Consider the following 12,544-nt stretch of genomic DNA (forward strand, 5'->3'; position numbering starts at 1 on the left):
ATATTTACAGGGGCTGCAACAATTATAATATATGCTCCCAGCATTATAAGATGGAGGTCAGCACCACCGTCGGAAGATGCTGGATGAGCTGGAGACCTGCGGGACAGGGTGGGGACAGCTCTCCTCTATCCCCTCATGTATTGAGCTTCATTTATGTGCCAACCACTGTCCTAGGGAGCCAGAGACATGGAGAAGCACGACACACTGAAACGCCTAGTCCAAAGAAGAAACACGAAATTGCGACAGTGATGTTCTCACTCCACTAGAGACGTATATACATAGGATACTGGAGGACAGAGAGATGAGTCCCTAGTACTTTTGAGAGCTTAGGTGCCGTGGTAGAGATTATGGAAGACTTCACAGAAACTGCTACCTCTGAGACCTGAGCGGGGATTTCGAGGGCAAGGAAAGATCCCTGTAAAGGAGAAGAACCTTCCAGGAAGGGGAACCACGGGTACAGAGCTGAGGGCATGAGGACCCATAGATTTTGAGAAAGAGCTAGTGTTATGGCATGGCCATGAAAGGCAGTGGCGGGAAATGATGGTAGAGAAATATCCAGGTCCAGGATCCCACAGAATTTTATACCGTAAGCCAACCTGGACGGTTGACCTTCTCCAGGTACCCGAGAAGCAAGGATCACAAACCATGATGAGCCCTTAGAGGTGGGTGTGAACTTACATATCATCGATCAACTCCTCTAGTTTTGTAAGCTAGGAAAGGAGTTACGATGAGCAGCAGCAACTTGCCCAGGGCCTTCTGATGATCCTTGCGTATCACACCTTCTCACACAACAAAAATCCCACATGCAGAGTCTCTGCCCAGGGCAAACCATGTAAACCAGACTCGGTGACGTGCGGGGACTGAGAAAGCAGCAAAGCACCTGCCGCAGGGCGCTCCTCTTGAAAGCAGGCCTGGAGGAAGAAATGGGCATTTGCAGAACGAAGAGATCGCATGCGGACATAATGAGGAAAAATAAACACCTTTCAAAGGCAAGTGAACGCTCCCAGTGATTCATCCCCAGCCCAAATGGGCCAACCCCCAGAATGTGCCAGCAGCACTGTACAGTCCTAAGATCCCTAACCAGCCATAAGAGAAACAATTAGCCCCAGTCATAATCAAGAACAAATGGTCACCAACAAGCACATAACCTCTAATCTGAAAACCTGTAAAAGGCCGCTTTATTCTTTGTAGCTTCCCTGTTTATTTCGGGGGCAGTGAAAGGAATTTTTAGCACCATGCGAAGGTCTGCCTGTGCGCGCAGCTTATACTGAGTAAACAGAGCCAGCGGAGGTATAATCAAGCATGAACTTTGGACCTAGATGGAGTGAGATTTGAATGACAGCTCATTCGCTTAGTAAATATGGCTCTGAGCTGATTTCTTGCCTCCATAAACTTCTCGAAATTGCATGGCATGCTGCAGGCACAAAGTAGATGCTCGGAAATTCGCGGGTTCTGTTTCCACCGGTCATGCCCCTGTGGGAGAGGATTTGCAAAAATGAGCCACAACTCTCTGTCTGTGCCCCTTCCCACACGGACTTGGGGCCTGCCAAGTGACCTGTTTTGATCACTGACATGTGGAAAATGTGACACCTGAAGCAGAAAGCTGAAAAGTGTGTGTGCATCAGAGTTTTTCCCTCGTTTGTTCCTCTCGGGAATCTTCAAGTCACTGCCATAGGAACAAGCCTGGGCTCGCCTGCTGGATGAGGAGAGCTGACATCGAGCCAACGGCCAGACACCGAGAGTGGCCGTCGTAGAGAAGGCCGTCAGCCCATTCCAAGAACCACCCAGCCAAACCGCTAATCATAAGACATAACAAATGTTTGTTGCTTTAAGTTTCTGATTTTGGAGTGGCTCGTTAGGCAGCACAAGCTGACAACTACACTCCTTAAACGTTAGGAGCCCCCTGGTTTATGGTCTCAGGTCTCTCCTTGGTCCACATGGGAAATCTATACATCGACGTCAAAATGATGTATCTCAAAGCTGTTTCCAACATGTGAGACAGGACTACTGCCTTCCACCGCTCCTCCTTCTCAGCTTACACACCCAGTCAGCCCCCCGGTGCTGTCAAGTCAACCCCCGAAGCACCCAGGGACTCCTTCCCTCTTCCTTATCCCCATTATTTCTATGCCATGAAAATGTCTTGCCCTGTTTTACAAATGATTGCAATAAGCCCTAAGCAATTTCCTGCCTTCAGGAATGTTCTCCCACCAATGCAGTGTCCATCCAAGCCTGAGGAAAGCTCTTCAGCATGTCCCCATTGTTTACGGGATGAGGCCCAAATGTCTTAACCTATCACAGAAATCCCTTCCGGAGCTGGCCCTTCCACTGCCACTTCCACCTTCTGTCACACCCCATACAATACTTCCAGGTCCCCCAGGGAACCCCGGAAAAGGGGGGCCTGTGCACGTGTTGTTTGCACAGTCATGGCACATCAGTCCTCTCTTTCGAATTTCTACTCATCATCAGACTCAACTCAAAAGTCACATCTTCTGTATAAAGCCCCTTCCCACCCCAACCCCAAAAGAAATGAATCTCTTCCTCCTCCACACTATCACTGTGCTTTGTTCAATCCTTGACTGTCACCGTTGTCCTGTCATAGTAACAGTAGTCTGTTCATGGTTGTCTCTTCCCCAACATCCCCAAACCTCTCTAACCTTTCAACGGCCTTCCTTCTTGTAGCATTGGGCACAGGATCTAGTACAGAAGAAGCATTCCCCAAAACGTTCATCTCATGAATGAAATCTTAGCCCCCTTCCCATTTCCCTTACAATAGGCTAACGTCATGGGTCTGCCCTTAATAACTTCCAAATGCAGATATGCTCATTCTACAACATTGTGGACAAAATTGCTAACACGCACAAAAACATGTCATTCCCCCAAATGTTCATCTCGTGAATGAAATCTTAGTGCCCTTCCCTTTGCCCCTACAATAAGCTGGCTTTGTGACTCTGTCATTAATAACTGCCAAACGCTGCTATGCTCCTTTTATGCTCTTCAAACAAAATTGCTAACACAGAAATACATATACATGTCAGGGATCTTCAGATTGAAGGTCTCTGTTTGGGGTGTACCCCCTTTTGCTGTTAGTTCCCAGCAAATTAAGTGATGTAACCTGGTTCTGAAAGGCAAAGTACATCTCTAGCCCAAAGGAAGAAGTTCTAGGAAGTAGTTTGATGACTTTCAGGGAATTCTGACCTCCTGGGGAAAGCTCTGATTGAAGAGAGGAGTAGGACATATGAAGGCAAGGAATCGATTCTAGGTTCGGAAAATACCATAAAACTTTGGAAGCACCATAGGAAACATGCCAAACCTCGTCCCCCAGTAGGGTGACATTCTGTGGAGAGCACGGGCTCCAGATTCCAGAGGGCTGGAGTCACATCGCAGCCTCTGTTCCCTTCCTATGTCTGCTAGCAAAACTCTGACATTCTCTTTCCGCATCTGTAAAATGAAGGATTTGAACCAAATTTATTTCCAAATCCCATTAAGTTCCATAAGCCTATAGGTCTGAGTCTATGGCAATAATTCCTAAACCTGCCTGCGTATCAACATCACTTGGGAAGCTTCATAAATCTACAGTCCCCCAGGCTCTCTTCTCAGAGATTGTGATTCTACTGATGTGAAGAGAAGTCTGGGAATTCTGTCATTTTAGAAAACCCCAGCAGGAGATTCTGATGCAAAGCCCAGTTTTACCTCACATGGGCCACCGTCTAGAAATGTCATCTGGTACCATTTTACAGCTCCTTCTACCAACTACAGAAGAATGCTTTCCAATGGGGATATCTCCAATTTCGTCATAATGGTTGAAAGTGCAGAATTCACTTTACCTAAAGTCACCTCTCTGTTGCTCAGAGGTGGAAATTGCCTACAAAGTTTTGCATTTTGATATCTGTATTCTCACCACCTTAAGCAGGTGATTTGGTCTAATCTTGGGCAAAATGTGATCCATATAAACCTATTTAAGTTTTTTTTTTTTAATGGAAATCAGTGAAAAAATAATTATGTCATGTATCAATATTTACAGCCACTTCCCAGGGACGTGTCGACACTGCAGAGTAAGATATATGTTCGTGGGACAAATCAGTAGCAGGATAAAAGCGCACCATCTAGGCCTTGAGAGACTGGCGTTACCTTACCCATCTCCATGTTTTTCTTCCCAGCAGGACCTATCCAATTTAAGGCAATGACTTATTGTAAATAAGTTAATTGTGGACAATTCCATTTCTCTTGAAAAGACACTAATTTTGGCAGATCTTCTTGCAACTAGGGCCTACTTATGATCTAGCACATGAGACTGGAAAGCCAGTCTGTTGATGGGTTTGCTTCTGGGAAACATTCTTTCCCCCTCCTTGATTAAGGGAGGATCCTTTTGGTCACAGGGATCCCGCGTCTTTCCTTGAATGGGAAGGGCTACATCACAGTGACCGTGAGATATGGAGCGTGAGGCCCAAACGCCCATAACCAGAGATGACACAGTAGAAAATGAGAAAGAGCCTAGATTTTAAAAGCATTAGGGAACCACTGCTCCCACCAAAGACCTAATAGCAGACTTTTTGTTATGCGAGACAATTGGGTATCCTTATTGTTAAAACCCCTGTGAGCCTTGATTTCTGTTGCTTGCCGTCAAAAATACACCCTAAGCAAAAATCAATTTCCGGTCAAGGTTAGGTATAAACTGTGGGAGGCAGCTGCCCATACCTGGAGTCAGAGTCCCATGCCAGAGTCGGGAAATAAGCCCAGGCAGAAGCATTTCAGTAGCTGCTCAAAGATCAGGCAGAAGACAGGAGGAAGAGTGAGGAGGCAGTAACAGCTTTCCAGGAGAAGGCACGAAAATGAGACAAAGGACTAAAAAGGCTTCAAGTTTATCACTTGACATTCTAGTAGGGGAGTCTTTACTACGGAAATGGAAAAGATTTTTTTTTTTTCCCCAAAAACTGAAGTCAAAAAATTACAGGCATCACCAAAACCTTCTTCACGTACCCAACTACTTCTCTTGCTCATGTTCTCTCCTCATCTTGAAGGCTCTGTCTTTGACCCTGTGTCCTGCCCCATGGCATCACCCCAGAGGAACCTGTATTTCAGGTCCTACGAACCCCTGTGGTGCCCCCCTCTGGCTCCTGGTAACTATGGGCCCAGGCCCCTCTGACGTCAGTGATGCTCACTCCAAGTAAGCTTCTGAGTCTGCTGGGATTCTGAAAGCCACATTAGCATAAGATTCTGGCATCTGGGACTGGTTTCTGGAAAACATCAAGAAAGGCAAGACACACTGTATCTCCTCATACTCTGGTTCTCACTCTCTCTCGAACGCTTAAGGAAATTAAAAAGAACCTCTTGGTGTATATAGCACATTGGCACATCAAAGTCCCCCAAGGAAAATATTTGAATTTCTTCCATCTATTTTCCTCTCCTGTTCTTTATGCCTCTCAATGAGAAGAAAGGTAGAGCTTACATTTTATGTCAACACAAAAGGCCTCCGTTTGTGTGCATTACTTATTAAAGTATTCAGCGATTCAATGTCAAGGTATGTATTATACATACTTTTTTTTTTCTAGGCCATTATCAGCTTTCTTACAACACTATTATTCTTCAGCCCAGCTAATGCTTCTGTCAAAGATTTAGCAACAAGCACGGAAAATGTCAAACAGTGGGGAAGAAACCTAGCTCTTTCCACAACCACACAAAAAGCCCGAGTTGTCTTTTATGGAAAAGCAGCATAATTCCGCTATGAACACCAATGGGTATTTTATCAAGGGATGGGAGAGTGGGGTAGTTTATTTGTTTCTCTCTGCACACCTGAGTCCATTTCCTCTGAATGCATTTCCTTTCTTCTCTTGCCAATATACTTAATAAAATAGGGCCTATGTTGTTATCATTTTACCCTCTTCCCAGGAGGTATCTGGCTTAGAACGTGACAGAAATCAGCCAAGGGAGTCAGTCCTGTTCTGTCTGCAGAGCAGTGTGATAAGATTTAAGGAGCACTAAAAGGCTTCTCTGGAGAAAAATATTTTCCCAACCTGCTTACCAGGGTGCCTGAAATTACAACCCTTCTGCTTTAAGGCACTGAGAGCCTCCATTAAAATGCAAATACGTGAGGTGAGTTATTTTATCAAACTATCACATCTTAGCTTGAATTAGTTTATGGCTTAATTCAAAAATCCCGAAGTGACGGGACATAGGGCTGTTCGGTTTGAATGTGAGCAAAGATGATACAAAGGTTTAGGGTTTACAATGTGTGTGGCCTACGAAGCAGGGCTGAAGAGCAGAACAAGTGAGAAAACAAGGCACAGTCTGACGGCACCGAAAGTGAAGTCCAAGGTGAATCCAGAAGGGCAGGTGCTCTCAGCAACCCTGGCTGAGCCACAGGCTGGCCTGTGTGGTCGAGAAGCTGCGATCCTCCCAGTTCAAAGGAACTCAAGGAAGGGTCGATGGGCATGTGGCTTCTCTCCTCTCCCCCACCTCCCGCCTTTGAGTGGCGTCCTGTCCTCGTGGGATTTACCCACCATTGCTTCCCTGTCTGGCTGTGCTCAGGACTCTCACCCACTCCCTCCCCAGCTGTCTCCGAGGCTGCGTAGAGCCCGTGGTGGACACTACCAGTGCCCTCCAGGACTTCTGCACCTCTCCCTTGGTCTTGGCCATATGACTGACCTGGGCCAATGAAATAGTAACAAAAATGGTCCGTGTCCCTTCCAGGGTGACGCGTGGGCGAGCGGGCTCATGATTCTCCAGGTGCCCTTCCTCTGCCATGGTGAGCTCTGAGGCATGATGAACTCCCGTAAAGGTGCTACAAGGCCAGAGCAGCCAAGAATGGTGGACACGGAGAACAACCAACCGCCTGGAAATGTGCTCAGACTCGCCGATGACCCTAACTGAGCAGGAATACGCTTCGGTCGTGTTAGACCCCTGATGCTTTGGGGGTACCGCTTCCTTATCACCAAATCTCCCCTGACGGACCCTTCCCCCACAGAAAGCACCTCAGGAAATATGATCAGGCCTTCCCTATCACCATACACTTCTCATTCAACAAATAGTTACTGAGCACCTACTACGTGCCAGATGCTATTTTAGGTACCAGGGATTTCGTAGTAATAGTCAAAACAAAGTCTTTGGGTTCATGAAGGTTGCATTCCAGTCAAGGCAGAAAGATTATAAATAACTATCTGTTAGGATTAGGTTCAGTGGACTGTAACAGAAAACCCGAATAATATCAGCTTAACCAAGTTGTAGGTCTAGTTTGTCTCACATCAAATAAATCTGGAAGTCGGCACCCCAAGACTCATGCCATCAGGGCCCAGACACCTTCTATCTTTCTGATCTATCTTCTATCTATTCTTAGCACCTGGCCTCCACTTACGGAGCATCTGGTCTTCCGGAATCGCTGCCACAGCCCCATGCATTTTACCTACATTCCGGCAGGATGAAAGAGAAACGAGAAAAGGGAAGAGGAAGTGTCTTCCAGCAGAGGCAGGCCCCGTCAGACAGCTGTCCCTGAGGGTCCAGTCCGTAGGTGATACGTACAACTCATTGGCTACTTTTACCTTCGAGGGAGGCCAGTAGGGAAATACAATCCCACGTGGATAGATTTTTGCCACCAAAAAACAGGCTTCTGTTAGTCAAGAAGAGAATAACTGAGTCGGCAGTTACCAGTCTCTGCCTTCATAGATAAGTAAGGATTTAAAGTAGCGGCAGGTATTCTGAAGAGGGAAAAAACGTGATTAAAAAAATGGAAATGGTGTCGCTTTATCCAGGGTTGGGGAGAAGGCAAGATGGCAGGGGAACAGTGAAAAGAAGTCCTCCGTGGAGACAGCTGGGCGAGAGAAACCCAGGCAGGGGAAGAAGGAGTGTCCAGGATTGCTGGAACCGCAAGGAACAGAGTCCCCCCGTCAGGGGAGCGGAGTAAGTGAGGGGACGTGGTTGGAGAGGAGGTCAGAGAGGCAGGGAGAAGCCAGGTCACGGAGCCCCCTGTGAATTTCCTTCCAAGTGTGTTGGGAGGCAAGCGGAGGGACAAGCGGAAGGTGACATTACCTGAGTCCTCCTTAATCCTGTCATCTGGGAGCTACACATTGGAAACTGGTTGGTAGAGGGATAAGCATGGTGCCGGCCACCACGCACACATCCCGACAAGAGATCATGGCGCTGTAGCCACCGTAGGACCGACACGCAGTGCGGAGGATGCTACAGTAGCAGCAGCCATGAGTGTTTGCTGCTACCAGCAGCAAGCATGAATTTTTGTTAAACCCCATTGGCCTGGATGCATAACTTTTCTTCCAGAATTTAGCTGCTCATCTGCAGGCTCAGAGAAAGTTGTTTTTTTTCAGGATTAGAGTCTTGCTCTCAGAGTGTGATTGACTGGGAACAAGGGGAGGTTGTCGAGACGAATCACGGAAAGGGGGGGCCACTGGGCTCCCAGCAAGATGGGGAGGGACGGACCACGGAGACTGAGGGTGTGAAACACCCCCGCCCGCCCCGCTCAGAGTCAGCCACTTCGCTCCCGCCTGCAGCTATTGCCCGGCTTCTTCCTCTCTGCCTGGCTTCTGTGGATGGAAACAGTGCTGGTCTCTCCGCCCAGGACCGGCTGACCAATACCGCTGGGCCTCTCTCCCACCACCCTCGGCCCCACACTCTCCTGCCCACTGGTTGGGCCTGCCCAGAGCTCACCCAACTCAAGTGTTGGGCTCCCAAGTATGTCAGAAGGAAGATCGATCTATCTGTCTATCTATCTAGATCTATCACCACATACACTCCAGCTGTTAAGGGCAAGGGCCAAAGGCAGGCCGTGGGGTTCCAGCCAAGCTCCTTCACCATCCAGCTGTGTCACTATGAAAAAAATCACTCAGCTTCTTTGTGCCTCAATGTCTTCATCTGTGAAATGGACCTACCTTGTAGGTCAAATCCAATAAAAATCAAATGACTTACTGACAATCACGTAGACGATACACAGCGCACTAACTAATAATTGAATAAATTATTCAATGTTATTATTTATCCTCTTCCAGAATGACTCAGAGCGAATCTCTCCCCGCCCACGACCCCTGCTCCCCACAGCCTCCCTTTATCTACGTTCCCTGACTCCCGTTGTGCGTACGTTCACAACACGGAATGTGCTCTTACAACGGGCCGTGCTGGTCTCTAACTGTCGGCGTTCCTCAATCCAGCACTTGAGTCCGTGCGAATTACTGTAGACCAATACATGAAATCGCGCCCATCCTAATTCTCCATGTGCGCGCCTTGCTCCTCTCTCCGAATCCTGGAGGAGATTCCCGTAGGCCCGGCATACCCGCCTCCCACACCTTTATGGTGGACGGGGCAGGTTAGACACCAGGGGCAGAAGGACTAGGGGACCGGGAGGGGCCTTCAGTCTGGAGAACTCCCTCAATCCTGTGCACTGGGGAACCTGAGTGTCCCAATTCCCAACGTGGGGATGCTTGGAATGGGAGTGACACGCATCTCTATTTAAGCCCCCGCTTCTCTGGGCAGGGCCTGTGCTATCCGGGGGAGAACACGTAGGGCATCATCTTCCTAAACATCTCCAAAATGCCTCAAGAAGGAGTCCGACTTGGTCAAGATTAAAAGCTACAACTTCAGCCTCATCCTCAGGCCTCTTGGGCCAGCGAGGAGAACTGGCTCCCGAAACAAATAAAACTCCTCCAGAACCCCCGCCGGTGGCTTCTCCTGCCACAAAGAGGAAACGCTGTGAGCAGAGCTTAGGGGCTCACTGGGAAGCTGCCCTGCCCGCAACCCTTCCCGGGGCTTTAGGTGGCCGCCTTAGCGGAGGACGGAGCCACACGCGGCCAGAGGAAGGACTTCTGCAACGCAGAGCAGTGTGGTTGCCCACCGGGACCTCTCTACGTCCCCCGAAGGCAGCTAATAGAGGAGCAGAGGGGAGCATCAAGAACCAGAAGGGAGGGACGAGGGAGGGAGAGAGTCGGGGCGGGAGCACTGCCGTCAGAGGTAAGAGGAGAGGCGTCTGCAGCTGATGCCGTGTGCAAGGGGAGGTCCTTTATAACGTGGATCTCCGCCTTACCTTACATCTAAATCAACGGTGGGGGCGGGGGGCTGTTAAAACCCAGATTCCCAAGCCTCCCCTCCAGAGCTTCTGATTCAGTAGGCCTGGGTAGGGTCTGGGAATCTGCATTCCCGGTAAACTCACAGGTGATACAGATGCTGGTCCAGACACCCACTTTGAGACGCGCCGCCCTCCGGAATCAGAAAGAAGCAAGGGCACAGGTGTCGGACCGTGGAAAGCCCGGGCCCCTTCTAGGGAGAGAAAGTACATTGGCGTGACAGGACCAAAGGAGGTGGGAGATGTTCCCACGGCGAAGACACGGCGGTTGGGGTGGGATGCAGGGGGCGAATCCCATCCGCTCGGAGGCACTTTGGAAATGTACAGCCTTGGGTTAGGCTGCGGTCAGATGGCCAGCGTGAGGATTGGGTAGTCCCTGGGTACAGCTGTGGGAGAAATAACAGCAAAAGGCCCCGGGACATCACCTCGACCTCTCTTTTTAAAATGGTCTCAGTTGGGGTGCCTGGGTCCCTCCATTGGTTAAGTGTCTGACTCTCCATTTCAGCCGAGGTCATGATCCCAGGGTCCTGGGATCGAGCCCCACGTCACGCTCCCCGCTCAGCTTTCCGCCCAGCTTTCCCCCTCGCTTTCTGCCCCTCCCCCTTGCTTGCACTCTCGCTCGCTCTCCTTCTCAAATAAATAAAATACATTTTTTTAAAGAATGAAATAAAATAATAAAATGCGTTCAGTGATGGAAATCAAGGAAGGAGACAGAGAGGAGGAGAAAGGGGTACAGAGGTGACAGCCCAGCAGGACAGATCAAAGACTCGGCATCGTCCCGGTGCTAGCCTTGTCGTCCCTCCAGCATCGCAAACCCTTCTGACCTTGCCTTGTTGAAGGGAAGGTGTCAGTGCTGATCATGAGCCGTCCCCATGCCCACTGGCTGCCCTTCCCTGTTCAGCCAGACCCTGCCAACTACACTTCTCGGGCTCCTTTGCCAACTGGCTTCTGGTTAATTTCTGCCGGAGAGAGGCACTGGCAGGAGCCTGGACGGCAGAGAGCAGCTCCTCTCCCGCTCCCTCCCCATCTCTGCCTTCTGCAGCCTCTCGCCAGACTCGTGCTTCCGGGTCCCACCGGGCACCTGGGTCCTGGGGTCTGACCACAGCCCCTCTCTCCTCTTCAGCCCCAGCAGCCTGGGCTGCTGCTCATCTGTGCATCGACCCACCAGCCCACTGGGCTCTTAAGCTTTCCCAGCACCTCACAATGACGTCCCAGGAGAATTCCCTCTATTGAACTGGCTGGCGCGGGCTCTGTGGTCCTGGCCGGTCCCGACAACTGATAAACACGTCATGATACTACATCACTTTCTCTCCCCCGAACCCATTTCAGTCTTCAGAATCCCATTCAGGCTGGGATTATCCAAGCTGATATTAACAAAAGCTTCCATTTAAAAATTAGGGGGTAATGTAATTTTAAAAAGAAGGGTTCATGAAGATAAAGGCTGAAATAAATAAATTGTAAATCATAAAGCAGGAGAAAGATAAATTCGTTCGAACGCTGGTTTTTTTAAATAAGACTTCTAAAATAAACTTTTGAAAAATATAATAAAGGGAACATTTTTAATTAAAAATGAGAAAGGAGATAAGATAAAATATAGAAAATTGATTTTTGTCCTCCAAATCCAAAGAGGATATTGTTGGCTAATAAATGGAAATCTTCTATGAAATAAATAATTTCTAGAAAAGTAGAGATTCCTAAAAATAACTCAAGAAATATAAATCTAAACAGAATAATAACCAAGGAAGAAGTTGAGGAAATGATCAGATAACAACCTAAAAAATGTAGTTGGTCCCAGCATTTTCATAGGAATAATTTTCATACTTTTCAGAAAGATCATTTGGATGTTGTGTAAAACATCCAGAGTGCAAAACGAGATAAGAGTACCTTCATGTCCATTAGGCAAGCAGGATCTTCTTCCTAAAGCCCGATAAAGGTAAAACACACAAAAAGAAAATTATAGTCCCCTTCCCAAGTGAATATAAATAGGAAAAACATAAAACCATCACCTCTAAAAAGGAACTGGTTTTACTGTACTAATTCGGGTCTTTAGAGGGAAGATAAGTTCTAAGTTTTCGCAGTAACGATTTCACTGAGATAGAATTCTTACGCCATAAAAAATAAGGAACACCTTATACATGTGTCATCCTAACACAGGGTCCAGGCTAATCTCTGTATCGCTCCTATGTTAGCATATGTGCTGCGAAAGCAAGCACAAGGGATGATAACTCTGTAAGTTAGGTCGGAAGAAATTACAAAGGACGGACAGTTTGCTCGCTATAGAAATAAATAACCATTTGGTAAAGCTAGAACTAAAATCGAAGGGAAAGTATCATCTGGAGAAAACATTCGCAGCAAATAGAAAACAGGGTTCGTGTCTCCGTTATGGAAAGAGCTTCTGTACACTGACACCGAAAACTTAAATCCCTAGTATGTGAACTGGCAAAGAACTGAAGGAGACTATTCATGAAAACAGAGAGGATATTCGTA

The 12,544-nt window shown here is 48.0% G+C and overlaps 1 pseudogene; it reads right to left on the reverse strand.

Annotated features, from left to right (window-relative positions):
- Positions 1-12,170: 12,170 nt before the first annotated feature.
- LOC132027338 (U6 spliceosomal RNA) lies at positions 12,171-12,270 on the reverse strand (annotated as a pseudogene).
- Positions 12,271-12,544: the final 274 nt, after the last annotated feature.

This window comes from Mustela nigripes, chromosome 11 (genome assembly GCF_022355385.1).
Source record: "Mustela nigripes isolate SB6536 chromosome 11, MUSNIG.SB6536, whole genome shotgun sequence".
Taxonomy (NCBI): Eukaryota; Metazoa; Chordata; class Mammalia; order Carnivora; family Mustelidae; genus Mustela; species Mustela nigripes.